Source organism: Anomaloglossus baeobatrachus, chromosome 1 (genome assembly GCF_048569485.1).
Source record: "Anomaloglossus baeobatrachus isolate aAnoBae1 chromosome 1, aAnoBae1.hap1, whole genome shotgun sequence".
NCBI classification, from domain to species: domain Eukaryota; kingdom Metazoa; phylum Chordata; class Amphibia; order Anura; family Aromobatidae; genus Anomaloglossus; species Anomaloglossus baeobatrachus.
The window spans coordinates 776400414-776415605 of record NC_134353.1 but is presented as its reverse complement, the minus strand read 5'-3'; positions in this window follow the sequence as shown (position 1 = coordinate 776415605).

The window sequence follows — 15192 nt, the reverse complement described above, 5'->3', positions numbered from 1 at the left end:
TAAAAGCACATGTGGTTTTCGGTGCGGTATTGGTGCGTTTTTTGACCGCAAGTGCGCTAATCTTTCAGACTCAAGAAATTTCTTGAGAAAAATCCTTTTTCTAGTGTGAACAGAGCCTTAAAATATACAGTTTTCATGGCTTACAAATAATTGTTTCTGCACATTTAAGCATTTTTGTATTGAGTCCTTTCTAATGCCCTATGTCCCTATATGATCAACACATTGTGTGCTATTGTCTTCAGATAGAATCTTGTGAAAATTGTCAGGTCACTCTGATGGAAGCTGTAGATATTGATATGGTGCATTACAGTGAAGGAGTTAAGAATTAACACTCATGTTTCATAGAGCTGACCACTGCATATAAACCTTATCATCGTCATCTGTGCAATGTATGTGATATATAGAAAGGATTACTCTGTTATGGGTCTTGTACTCAAGCACAGATCAGCACTGGGTAAAGCCTTTCTGTGCAGTGTACAGCTGTTCTGTATATTGCATAGGCTAGTTGAGAATCTATGATATTTCTGCCTTTGGACGCCATATCATACATTTAAAATGAATTTATCAGCAGACCGTCCTCCAAACTATTTAGAACTGCATGTAGCTGTTTCACATAAAAGTCTAGCAATACCTCTACATGGCCAGCCTGTTACACTGTTACTGAGAAATCAGCATTTGAATTGGTATGCAAAGGCGGCTGTAGATCTGAAGCATCTGTCACTCCAGCTCTGTTCTCCACCCAGCACTTCCTCCTCCTACTTGACTAACTGACCCTTTGCCTGAAGTTACACAACAGAGGTAACAATGCTGGGCGGGGAATAGAGCTGGAATGACAGAGGCTTCCAATAGTTTAGGGATGAGATCCTACTGATACCGTATATTCCCTCTAACATATTTAAAAGCTCTTTTTTTTTCTAAGTTTTTAAGAGTGCTATCTAGAATATGAGCCAGGCAGATCAAAGTGCACCTGCGCAGGACCTCAATGCCGACGCGTGTAAGACGTAGACGCGTCATGCACCGCGGCTTCAAAATAAGGAAGAGCAAGATGGCCGAAAGGGGAGGTGCCGATCCCGGAGAACGGCGCCACCCCTCCGACCGTTGTGCATCGGAGCGACCTTTTAGGTGAGTATTCTAAAGTGTTTATGTTTATACAGCACAGCCTGGGCTCTTATATGCAGTATGTTAGAATGCTGTATATAAGAGCCCGGTGGTGGCCGCAGCTTATAGGGCAAAAAAGTCGTGACAGGTTCCCTTTAAGCCCATAAAGAGTAACGATCATGTTTACATTTTATATAATAGATCAATAAAATGCATGAAAACAAGAAACTCTAAAGGGAAACTCACCAGGTTTTTGCCCTCCCATCTGAGAGCAGCATAATGTAGAGACAGAAACCCTCCTTACAGCTATGTGTCACTTACTGAGCGGTTTGCTGTCATTTTGATCAAATCAATGTTTTCTCTGCTGCAGATCTATTAGTTATACAGAGCTCATGAATATGCTGGACTACCTGCAGCACACCAAATAGTCCTCTAATGATAATCTACTGCTGATAAAACAATAATTTTGTCAAAACTATACTAAGCAGCCCAGTAAGTGACAAATTGCTGGAATCAGACTCTCTGCCCCTAAATTACGTTGCTCCCAGATTAGAAGTTAAAAACCTGGTGACAGATTACCTTTAAGGCTGCGTTCACATGTCCATTAATCATCCGTTAGAACGGAGCCTACAGAGATCCGTTGGCAAAAAAAAAAGGTGTGCAAACATAACCTTTTTTTGCCCATTATTAAATAACTGATTTCTGCCTGATCTGTTTTTTTTCTTTTAACATTAGCGTCTATGTAGAACGGAGCCGTTAATAGATTGCTATTTAGTCAACTGTTTTCCTTGCATTTGTAAAGGATCCGTTTCAAATGGAAGATAAATACCAATCCGGTAACGGATTCGTTCTCCATAGACTTCAATGTTAAAAAAAAAAACCAGATCAGTTAGAAATGTTATTTAACAACAGACAAAAAAGTTATGTTGCACATTTTTTTTTTTTTGCCAACGGATCTCTGCAGGATCCGTTCTAACGGATGATTTCAGGACATGTGAACTCAGCCTAATATATATCTTATCAGAGAAATCTGCTTCATTTTCCACCTGGTTTGATTTTCACTTTCAAATCACAGATAAAGTCTAGTCTGTGAAAAACGAATTTCATAATACTGAGATGTCATTTGGTGCTTTGAAAATTCCATGAAGTGAGGATGAGCTAGAGGCAGACAGGAGTTCTGCTGCAAGTTCTTCTGAAACCAAAGTTACAGTTCTAATTAGAACTTAGAGGTCCAAATGTCACCTCCTAAGGGGAAAGTCTTGTGCTCATTGATTAGAGATTTTACCTGTGAATTGAAAATAAAAAGATCAGTTTAGGATCAAAAAGAAGTAGAAATATATATTACAAAGTTTCTTATATTCACATGGATTTATATAACAAAATTACAATGGTTCCTATATAAAGAGAACCAACCACCAGGATTTTGTGATACGAACTAAAGGCAGTGCCATACAGACAGTAAGATGCTGAATGCAGGCATACCTGTTGTAGAAAGAGCGGATGCTTTGTTGCTTAAATAGCTTTAATCAAAGTTTCAGAAATACAATGGACTTTGATATGTGCAGTGGTGGGGGCCTTGGTGGGTCGGGTCCTCACTGTAAAGTCCTCCTCCGGTGTCCTCCAGGCCTGCTCCCTTTTCTTTGAGTATTGCGCCGCCATTGCTGTTGTTGCTGGTGTGTGCGACTTGCCACAGTGATTTTGTTTTTATTATAATGGTGCGTACCGCGATCTCCAGTACCATTTTATTGAAGACACTGCGGTGAAGAATGAGGCGTGCACAGATTTTTAATTTTGTTTTACATCTGCACACGTGCCCCTGCCGCTCAGCCTTCATTGCAGGGTCTTCAATAAAATGGTGCTGGAGATCGCAGTACGCGCATGTGTGGACTCCATTTTAATAAAGACAGAATCATTGTGGCATTGCACATGCGCCGCCAACAACAGCAATGGCGGCGCGGTATTCTAATAAGGGAGCAAAACAGGCTGACGCCGGAGGAAGACTTTACAATAAGGCCCCTGTTGCAATGGTCAAAATGCAGTGCATTTTTGCAATATTGATTAATGATATTTCTGTAAAAAAGCATCAGATCTTTCTACAACAGGTATGCCTGGATTCAGCATCTTACTGCCTGTATTGCACTGCTTTTGGTTCATATCACAAAATCCTGGTGGTTGGTCCTCTTTAAAGGGATCCTGTCATGTAAAAAATGCTAATAACCTGCAGATATGAGGTTTATCTGCAGTGTAATAGCGTACTGAAGCTGAGCGGCCGCCACACTTGAGTTCCGCTGCTTGAAGGAAATTAACTTTATTTCTCCCAGCTGCCTCAGGCTTTGAGTCATAGAGGTGTGACTTTATTAATTGTTCAGTATATAGTGAGCGGCGGCTGTAACAAAGCTCCGATACTGACTTAAAGCCGGCTCTGTACTGATGCAATGCATAGCCAGCTGTCTGTCAGTACTTGGGTGTGATTACATCCACTGCTCACTATGCACAGAGTGATGACTGAAGCCGCACCACTGTGACTGAAAGCTCGAGGCTGCTTGGAGGAATAAAGTTAATTGTCTCCCGGCAGCAGGACTCTTTGCAGCGGGCCACTCAGCTTCAGTATGCTTGCCGGTTAATAGCACTTTGTATACAGTAGGTTTCCATTAATGAGAAACCATTGAAATTTTGTTTCAAAGGCAGATTAATCAAATATCTGCAGGTTAGTTGTGTTTTTTTTTTCCATGACAGGTTCTCTTGTAAAGACCAAGAAAATGTTTTTCTTTCACCTCCATACATTGTAAGCCTTTTATTTTTTATTTTTTTTGCCATTCACTGTTATGGAGAATCTGCTACAAGACCCTTCCAATAGACTACATAAATTTATACTGATGACTTGGACCTGATTTAGCACCAAAATTAGTTGAGTGACAATTAGAAGCTATATGGGAAATTCATTTTTTTTTTTTTTCTCATAAACAAGAGAGCTTGTTTTCCTATTGAATTGGAACCTTACACAAAACATTTTTAATGGGGATTTTGGAGCAGAGTCTGCTCCAAATCCACATAAAATAAACTGTGACAATTAACATTCACTATGGATTAGAGATAAGCAAATAGTGTTTGCTGCACAGGACCCTTGTGGACTACTTCCTTCACTAAGAAAAACGAAAGAAATGAGCTGGACCATGGACCATATGATTGTACAAGTCCAAAGTATAGAGGTATGTTTACACATTTAATCAGACAGCCTGAGATAAAAACAAAATGAACAACCCAGTTGTAAATAAATAGTAAACTTAAATAACATAAAGTGCTTAGATGACACCATTTCCCCCCCCCCCCCCCCACCTCCAATATGCAGCTCTGGCAAAAACTAAGGGATCACTGCAAAATTGTCAGTTCAGATTTTTCTCTTTATAGGTATATTTTTGAATAAATTGTAATATTGTATTGTAATGTTTATAATCATTTAGAAACAACAATACTATTGTATTTAACTCAGGAAGAGTTCAGAAATCAATATTTTATGGAATAACCATGATTTTTAATTACAGCTTTCATGCGTCTTGGCATGCTTGCTACCAGTCTTTCACACTGCTTTTGGGTGACCTTATGCCACTCCTGGTGCAAACATTTAAGCAGTTCTTTGATGGCTGTGACTATCCATCATTCTCTTGATTACATTCCAGAGGTTTTCAATTGGGTTCAGGTCTGGAGATTGGGTTGGCCAATGGCCATGACAGGGTTTTGATGTGGTAGTCCTTCATCCACACATTGATTGACTTAGCTGTGTGCCATGGCGCATTGTCCTGCTGGAAAAACAGTCCTCAGAGTTGGGAAACATTGCCTGCACAGAAGGAAGCAACTGTTTTTCCAGGATAACCTTGTATACGGTTTGATTCATACGTCCTTCGCAAAGTTTAATCTGCCCAATTTCTACAGTAAGGCAATCTTCTCTGATGAGTCTAATTTTCAACTTTGCCCAACACCTGGTCGTCTAATGGATAGACGGACACCTGGAGAGGCGTACAAGCCACAGTGTCTTGCACCCACTGTGAAATTTGGTGGAGGATTGGTGATGATGTGGAGATGCTTCAGCAAGGCTGGAGTTGGGCACATTAAACTTTGCGAAGGACGTATGAATCAAGCCGCATACAAGGTTATCCTGGAAAACCAGTTGCTTACTTCTGCGCAGGCAATATTCCCCAACTCTGAGGACTGTTTTTTCCAGCAGGACAATGCGCCATGCCACACAGCTAGGTCAATGAATGTGTGGATGAGGGACCATCACATCAAAACCCTGTCATGGCCAGCCCAATCTCCAGACCTGAACCCCATTGAAAACCTCTGGAATGTAATCAAGAGGAAAATGGATAATCACAAGCCATCAAACGAAGAACTGCTTACATTTTTGCACCAGGAGTAGCATAAGTTCACCCAAAAACAGTATGAAAGACTAGTGGAAAGCATGCCGAGAGGCATGAAAGCTGTGATTAAAAATCATGCTTATTCCATAAAATATTGATTTCTGAACTCTTCCTGAGTTAAAACATTATTAGTATTGTTGTTTCTAAATGATTATAAACTTGTTTTCTTTGCATTATTTGAGGTGTCTGAAAGCAATGCATTTTTTTGTTATTTTGACCATTTCTCATTTTCAGAAAATAGATACAAAATTTATTGCTTGGAAATTCAGACACGTATTGTCAGTAGTTTATAGAATAAAATAACAATTTACAGTTTACTCAAATATACCTATAAAGAGAAAAATTAGATAAACGGACAATTTTGCAGTGTTCTCTTAATTTTCACCAGACCTGTATAGATATAGTGGAACCTTGGATTACGAGCAAAATTTGATTACTGTATTTATACAAATTTATTACACTAGTACAAAATAATGTACTATATTCATATATGTAGAAAAAAAGTTCAGGTCACCTGAACCGCCGAGTCTCCAGGGTGCCTGGGATCCGCTGGTAAGTCCCGGCCAGCGTATAATGGACAATAGCAAAGAGAAAAAGGATCCAGCACTAATTCCTTCTTAAAAATAAAATCCGTTCTTTTATTGATGCACTTTAAAAACGTGTGAAGACCAAGGATAGAAACATACATCAGATCATAGGATCGCTTGACGCGTTTCGGACTTCTACTTAAAAACAACTGAGTCCTTACTCATAAGTCACTTATGAGTAAGGACTCAGTTGTTGTTAAGTAGAAGTCCGAAACGCGTCAAGCGATCCTATGATCTGATGTTTCTATCCTTGGTCTTCACACGTTTTTAAAGTGCATCAATAAAAGAACGGATTTTATTTTTAAGAAGGAATTCGTGCTGGATCCTTTTTCTCTTTACTATTGTCCACTATATTCATATAAAATTATTACAGTCCACTAATACAAAATACTGTACAGTAAAAATCAAAACAAATTAAACTGCATGTTAGCTTACATAAAATACAATTGTTGGTGTGGGGCAGATACAGTATAGAGAGAAAAAAATGATGTATAAATATGACAACCATTATTCAAGTACAATACACACAAAAAAATAACACCCCAAATGTATTCTCCCCAAAATAAGGGCAGAATTAAGCTAAATGTGGGGTAGGAATACTCCACAGGTAATTAGATTACAGTACAAGCAATGTGCTGTATTAGCAGAAAGTACAATACTGTATTTATGAATGCAAATTTATAGACATGCTTTATAGTATATACTGTACAATGGTATACAGTACATATGTACAGAATTTAACCTCCAGTAGGTTTACATAGAGCACCTCAGAGCGCAGTGAAAGGACGCAACCAGAAGTGTGCAATTAGTATTTGCTCTTATTGCAAATCATTGCTCTTAAACCAAGTTACAAATTTTTAAAAAGCTTTGCTTGTCTTTCATGGCAAGGTGTATCGAATCGTGACCATCCTATGTTTAATATTAAACCTGTTTGTGTCAACAAACAATACAGATGGGGCAGAGCAGGCTCTACTGTTCAGACACCGGCTTGTGGAAAGCCATATGGACTAAATGACAGCCCCAAAAAGAGGAAGTCATGCCTGCTTGTACAAAGTACAAGAAACCACAGCAAAACTGAGATGAGCCTGGCCATATGTTGGTGTAAGAGGGACCTCACTTTTGCCCCATAACGTCCGGGCGACGGCGGGGATAAGATTCCGCTATGATACAGTGATGCCACTGACGGGACAGATGAGTTTTTTTGGAAACGGTAAAACAATAACAAGATTTATTGTTACCAAACTCAGCCCTGCTTGTATGGGGGAGAAAAAATAAACTAATAAAATAAACAGTTAAAATCAAACAACTTGTACAAGAGGACTATGTTTCTAATTTCCTTACCAGGAGAACAGCCACATATTCTTGGTCCCTGAAAGGAGATGTCTTCCCTGGGGCCAGTAATACCACCACCCTCCCCTAAATGTTTGGATTTACACAGGGGTAGTTCCAAAGGGGAAGTTGTAATATGTGTCTTTTCTCCTCGTTCACAATCTTAACTCTATTCCTGATCAATAAACTCCCCGGGATCCCAATATGACCAAACTCAGCTGTACAGCTAAGCAGAATTCAACCCAAGTTTACTAAGAAAAATAATGTGACACCCTGGACCCCAGGGGTCACAGGTCACAACACTCACCACATATACCCCCACACTAGAAAGGTACCATCAGTCAACCACAAAGACCTGATTGCCCCCCTCAGTGTTAGACAGGCACACCAGGTGGGCGGAGTCAGGTGGAAAGACACGCCCCCGAGGAGTCTGCTGGCCGGAGGCAGGAAAACAGCAAACAGTTCTGTTCAGAAAGTCAGTGCAGACAGACGGCAGTGGCCGCCTGCAGGACACCGGGAATACGACCAGCGGAACCGTAAGGGACCGGGACAGGGTAGTGGCCCGTCGGAACCGAACCGGGGAGCTAACTGGATACCGGAGCACCAGGCGGGGTACTCAGACACCGACTAGGCTATATGCCACCACCATAGTCAGATTAACTGATTGCGGTCTGGACCTCAGGGGTTCATTCCCACCAAAGTCCCGTTTGAAGATAACAGCCCAACCCGTCCGGATAGTAGCCACCGCCAGAGATCCAAGGGCCAGTGTCTGCGGGCAACAGGGGCTCCTACGACACATACACGTCGGGGAGCGGACTACCAGTGCCCAGGCACAGTGGTCACACTACACACACAGGTGCAGGAGAAAGGCGGACATTGCCAACCCGACTAGGAAGATGCAGCTGGCTGCGGGCCCCGTTCATTCCTCCGTTTGGTTTACCAGTGACTCTGTGTGGTTTAATCGTGAGTACAACAGTGCCATCAGGCACCGCGCTGCACCGCAACACTGCGCCCTGCCCACAGCCCGACCGGACCCCGGGACCAACATCCCCTACCCACGGAGGGGTCAACACCTAGCTGCGCCACTACACCGCTCCTGGGAGTCCCTGTACCTTCACCGCAGCGGTGGTGCCCACCATCACCACATCCCGTGGGTGGTGTCACGAATAATCATCCCAAAACCAAATACCCGCATCCTCCGTGTGTAACGGCAACCCCCCTTGCAGAGCAACGTGACCCCCGGGTCCGTGAGAGGCTCGAGCCATCACCCGTAGAACGCGAGCACGGATCCGAGTGGCTCGGCAGCCGAGGCCGCGGGGCGGTACAATAACATATAAAATAAGTGACCATATTCAATTCTCATTTACAAGAAATACAAATATTAACAATTTACATTTGATTAACATGCTCTGCGGGAAAATCCAATTCACCACGGACTGTGGCCTTTCTGAACTTCGCACCGCGGGATCAACAGTTGTTGAGAAGAAGAATACAGTTCGTGCCTCACTGACACTGTCCCATAGAGACCAGTTATTTAGGTTGATCTAAACACCTAGCTAAACTCGGTGGACCGGTCAAGGAGAATTTAAAATACAACGAAAAACATGAGGTACCTCCTCGTTTTGGATATAGAGTGCTTTACCCTTCCACGGGCGCCGTGTCACACTTCACAAACGGGCCGGCTCTTTTCAATTATCTCCCGTTATTGGTTTTCTTTCTTTTTCCATGCTCTTCACCAGACAGAAATTGAGGATTATTGTCCCAGACGTCACCAGTCACAGGAGCACACAAAAAACACTGCTCGTCTCAGCTTCGTCTCCGTGGCTACCAACCGACTTCTATTTACAACAAAACTTTATTCATCCTCAACTGACAGAGCAATGATGCAATAAAAGTATTTTATAAATCAAGCTGCAAAATCTCATTTTCACTGCACCGTTCGGCTAATATTTACATCACAGTATTCACAAAATTATTCAAGTATTGTTTTGTTAACGCTTAATAAAATTTAGAACAACAGTGAGTGTCGCTGACATCTAATGGCCAGATGTCATTGTTACAGGTGTCCCTTTTGTTCATAGTCAACACCAACACGCATATCTCTATACACCCTACATTGGTATAAGTTCAAAGTGTAGGTGCATGTTCACACTGTGGCCATTTAATCTGAAAAATCAGCAAATACCCTGTAGGAAGATAATAAATAGTAACTACTTACAACAGGATAGTTCTCTTTGTTTTTAAGTCAGGTTTTGCCAAATCTGAAAAACCGCAGTGGATTCCAACGGGAAGGAGGTGATGCATGGGGTCCTCCGAATCCATTCGCTCATCTCTACTAAGTATACTACAGCGATTCTGATTTATGTTTTTACTTTCCATGTTACACCAACCTCATGAAGCCTATCAGGCTTATGTAACATGCGTGTAGTCTGTAGTATTCTGAAATCTGCTTTCAATTTTCTTTACAATTAATACAAGCAAAACTTTTTTGTATACATGAAGAGAGTCTGTGAGTATACATTTTAGGATTTTTTTTACTGTGATGATTCCCTGCCCCTAGTAATCTACGTACCAGCCAGCTCAAAATTCCAGTGTTTGCTAAGCGAGCTAAAAGTCACTTCTCAATGTATGACAGCAAGAACAAGGCCCTCATAGACTTACATGGAAAGCTTTTGACCTTTTAGGCTATATGCATACGCTGCAGTTTTTAACCCCTTAACGACCCATGATGTACTGGGTACGTCATGGATCGTATGCCGGTAAGCCCCGCCCCCTGCCGCCGGCAGGCGGCGGTGATCCGCGCACATGTCAGCTGTAATCAACAGCTGACATGTGTGCCTGCTAGCCGCGGGTGGAATCGCTTCCACCCGCGGCCATTAACCCCTTACATTTCGCTGCCAAAATCTTGGCAGCGATATGTATATGGGCGCCGCCATGACAGTCATTTACCCCGCCCCCACCGGAAGTCACGTGACATGATCATGTGACTTTCGGCGGTTGCCATGGTAGCACAGGGTCATGTGATGACGCCTGTAGCTAACATGACTCACTTCCTCTCAATGCCGGAATACAGCCGGCATTGAAAGTGAAGCAGCAAATCTGCAGTTCTCAGCTCTGTAGCTGAGATCTGCAGATAGTGCAAAGCGATCGGATTGCTGATCGCTATAGGCCCCTAGGGGGACTAGTAAAATAAAAAAAAAAAAAAGTAAAAAAAAAAAGTTTTAAAAAATTTAAAAAAAAGATAAAAAAACCTAAAAGTTCAAATCACCCCCCTTTCACCCCATTGAAAATTAAAGGGTTAAAAAAATAAAAAATACACATATTTGGTATCGCTGCATTCAGAAATGCCCGATCTATCAAAATATAAAATCAATGAATCTGATCAGTAAACGGCGTAGCGGCAAAAAACTTCCAAACGCCAAAATTACGTTTTTTGGTCGCCGCAAATTTTGCGCAAAATGCAATAACAGGCGATCAAAACGTAGCATCTGTGCAAAAATGGTACCATTATAAACGTCAGGTCGAGACGCAAAAAATAAGCCATCACTGAGCCTCAGATCCTGAAAAATGAGAACGCTACGGGTTTTGGAAAATGGCGCAAAACGTGCACCACGTTTTTTGGACAAGCTTGTGAATTTTTTTAACCCCTTAGATACAAGTAAACCTATACATGTTTGGTGTCTACAAACTCGCACCAACCTGAGGCATCACATAGATACCTCAGTTTTACCATATAGTGAACACAGTGAATAAAATATCCCAAAAACTATTGTACAATCACACCTTTTTTGCAATTTTTCCGCACTTGGAATTTTTTTGCCGTTTTCCAGTACACTATATGGTAGAACTTATGGTTTCATTTAAAAGTACAACTCGTCCCGCAAAAAACAAGCCCTCATATGGCAAGATTGATGGAAAAATAAAAAAGTTACGCCTCTCGGAAGAAGGGGAGCAAAAAACAAAAACGCAAAAACGGAAAGTGCCCGGGGGCTGAAGGGGTTAATGCTTTGTTGTCACTTTTTTTGGTGCAATTTTGTTGTCAGTAAGTTCTCACTTTTGATTTCCCAGCAAAGTCTATGAGAAATCAGATTTTCTGGGCGCACGTTACATTTTTTCATCTGCAGTTTATTTGTCACAAACTTCTAACGAAAAAAAATGCAGCATGTTAATTCTTTTTGCTTTTTGTTGCAGTTTCGTCACACTTTCTATACTGACAAACACATAAAGTCAGAATTGACAAAAACGTGAAAAAAAAGCAACAAAATTGCACCATCATTACAAGCGTTTGTTGTTTTTTTTTTACATTTCCAGGCTCTCTGTGACAAGGTGCAGTTTCGGTTGCAGTTTGTGTGCAGAAAAAACTGCAGCGTGCGCATGTAGCCTTACAATTGAGCTTTAGACAGTCAGAAGTGGTCACAAGATGACGGATCGGGACCGGAGTGTTGCTGGGAAGAGCTGAAGACAGCGGCTGCTAAGTATTACTAAGGGCAGGAAACTTTGCGTATCGCACTTTTGTTTCAGTGTGTAGATGTGCCGTTCAGCTTGGACCCTACCATATATTAATATCACATACACCACTTTCTGACATAAGAGGTTGTGTGTCTTTGGTGTTCTTTGAAGCAGGCATAATTCACTGTATATGAGCCATAATATGAAGACTGACCATGGGTCTTCCAACCAGAACTTGCAGCATCATATGGGTCTATGAAGCTATAAATACAGGTACAGAAACCTGATCTCAGTCCAGGCATGAACTTAGCCTAACAAACTATAAGTTTTTACTGGAGTGTTCTTGTAATTGCTTTGGGAGTTGAAAAGAAATCCTATAAAATAAAAGTGCTACTAGCCATAGATTTATTGTTAGGCCGGGGTCAGACAAGCATATAACACAAACGATGATCGCAACAAAAAGCCTTGACTGAACAGCGGCTCTCCTAACCTGAGCGTGAGAGCTGCATAAGAATACATGAAGCCGTCACCCTTGGATCAAGAGAGCCGCAGCCAGTGTGTGCTCTGCGATCCTCGACCGAGTTATACGGCCGTCTGACCCTGGTCTCATGCACGTAAGCACTGTGAACATTAAAAATTAAATAAAACTGTGAGGGGGAAAAAAAGGTTAGATAGGCTTTCCACTTTAAGAAGAGTGGACCCCATAAATATATATGTTAAAGGGGTTGTCTGGGCTTGGGGCTGGACTTGTATTGAGTCACGGTCCACAATTACGGAACAGAATAGGACATGTTCCATAATGGAACCGACATAAAGACTCCGATGTGTTTTTTGTAGGAGATGATGGCACATAGAAGTGCTTCTGTGTACCATCCGATCCTACACAAAACACATTGAAAAGATGGTCTTGTCAATAGGTCCGCAAAAAAAAAAGGAACTGACCAGGACAAACGGAACGGTGATCTGAATGAGCCCGTAAGATGACAAATAGCAGGTACTCGCCCAACTCTAGTCCAGCACCTGTTCTTTTTCACCGTTCTGACCACAAAATTTTGGCTGCAGCAATGATGTGTACTATCGACTGACATCACTGTTGCAGCAAAAATGCAGGGTGGAGAGTCAACGCAGGACCTGTGGAGGTAAAATACCTATTCTGTTTAGACTATGTAAATAAAAACCTTTGAAGTCCACTTTTCGAAAACTGAAAAATTCCATTACGGCTGTAATCCCTTCATCAAGATGCAGAAAAAGTGAGATAGCTCAGCACTATCCAGAACAATGGTCCTATTTCTGTGGCCCTTCATGACCGTGTGATTTTCCATTTTTGTGCTTTCATTTAATTTTGCGTTCCCATGTTGCAAGAGACATAACTTTATTTTTCTGTCTTCACACTAGTATATAAGAAATTCCAAGTGAAGTAAAATCACACATAAGCGAACAAAAAAAATACACGCAATCTTGCTATTTATGTTTAGTTGTTTTGTTTTTATGGCATTCATTTTATGTTAAAATAACCTAGACATGTTTTCTCAAGTCGGTAAGATTACGATACCAAAAAGTCGTCTATAATATTTTAGTGGTTAAAAAACACCTATTGGTTTCGCAACATTTTTTGAGACTTGTAACTAGAGATGGGGAAATCCTCAATTGTACAACCAGATTTAAAAAAAAAAACGGGTTCGGAACCAGAATTAATTTAATTAAAAGACAAGAAAATCTGTTGGAGTCTGCAAAAGACCTGATTAAATATAGACAAATAGACAAAAATAATATCTGTCCAGATGCTGATACCCATATAAGTCTATAGGGTCCTGAATATTCTGCTTTAAAATGGTGGTAAAAAGGGCTAGGGGGATTACAGCAGTGTGTTATACTTACAGAGTCTCCCGCGCAACTGTAACACTACAATGGGAATGCTCATTAACCCTCATATACAGTGCCTTGTGAAAGTATTCGGCTCCCTTGAATTTTTCAACCTTTTCCCACATTTCAGGCTTCAAACATAAAGATAAAAATTTTAATGTCATGGTGAAGAATCAACAACAAGTGGGACACAATTGTGAAGGTGAACAAAATTTATTGCTTATTTTAAACTTTTTTAAAAAATAAATAACTGAAAAGTGGGGCGTGCAATATTATTCATCCCCTTTACTTTCAGTGCAGCAAACTCACTCTAGAAGTTCATTGAGAATCTCTGAATGATCCAATGTTGTCCTAAATGACGGATGATGACAAATAGAAACCACCTGTGTGTAATGAGGTCTCCGTATGAATGCACCTGCTCTGTGATAGTCTCAGTATTCTGTTTAAAGCGCAGATAGCATCATGAAGACCAAGGAACACAACAGGCAGGTCCGTGATACTGTTATGGAGAAGTTTAAAGCCGGATTTGGTTACAAAAAGATTTCCAAAACTTTAAACATCCCAAGGAGCACTGTGCAAACAATCATATTGAAATGGAAGGAGTATCATGTCCCTGCAAATCTACCAAGACCTGGCTGTCCATCCAAACGTTCATCTCAAACAAGGAGAAGACTGATCAGAGATTTAGCCAAGAGGCCAATGATCACTCTGGATGAACTGCAGAGATCTACAGCTGAGGTGGGAGAGTCTGTCCATAGGACAACAATCAGTCGTACACTGTACAAATCTGGCCTTTATGGAAGAGTGGCAAGAAGAAAGTCATTTGTCAAAGATATCCATAAAAAGTGTTGTTTAAAGTTTGCCACAAGCCACCTGGGAGACAGATCGAACATGTGGAAGAAGATGCTCTGGTCAAATGAAACCAAAATCGAACTTTTTGGGCACAATGCCAAACGATATTTTTGGCGTAAAAGCAACAAAGCTCATTACCCTGAACACACCATCCCCACTGTCAAACATGGTGGTGGCAGCATCATGGTTTGGGCCTGCTTTTCTTCAGCAGGGACAGGGAAGATGGTTAAAATTGATGAGAAGATGAAGGCTGCCAAATACAGGACCATTCTTGAAGAAAACCTGTTGGAGTCTGCAAAAGACCTGATTAAATATAGACAAACAGACTGATGGCACTCACCAAATTGAAATGTGAACAGGTGCATAACTAAACATAACATAAAATACAAAAAAAGAAGTAGTGCAAACTGTCTTTTTTTGGAAAAGACCTGAGACTGGACGGAGATTTGTCTTCCAACAAGACAATAATCCCAAACAAAAAGCAAAATCTACAATGGAATGGTTCACAAATAAACGTATCCAGGTGTTCGAATGGCCAAGTCAAAGTCCAGACTTGAATCCAATTGAGAATCTGTGAAAAGAGCTGAAAACTGCTGTTC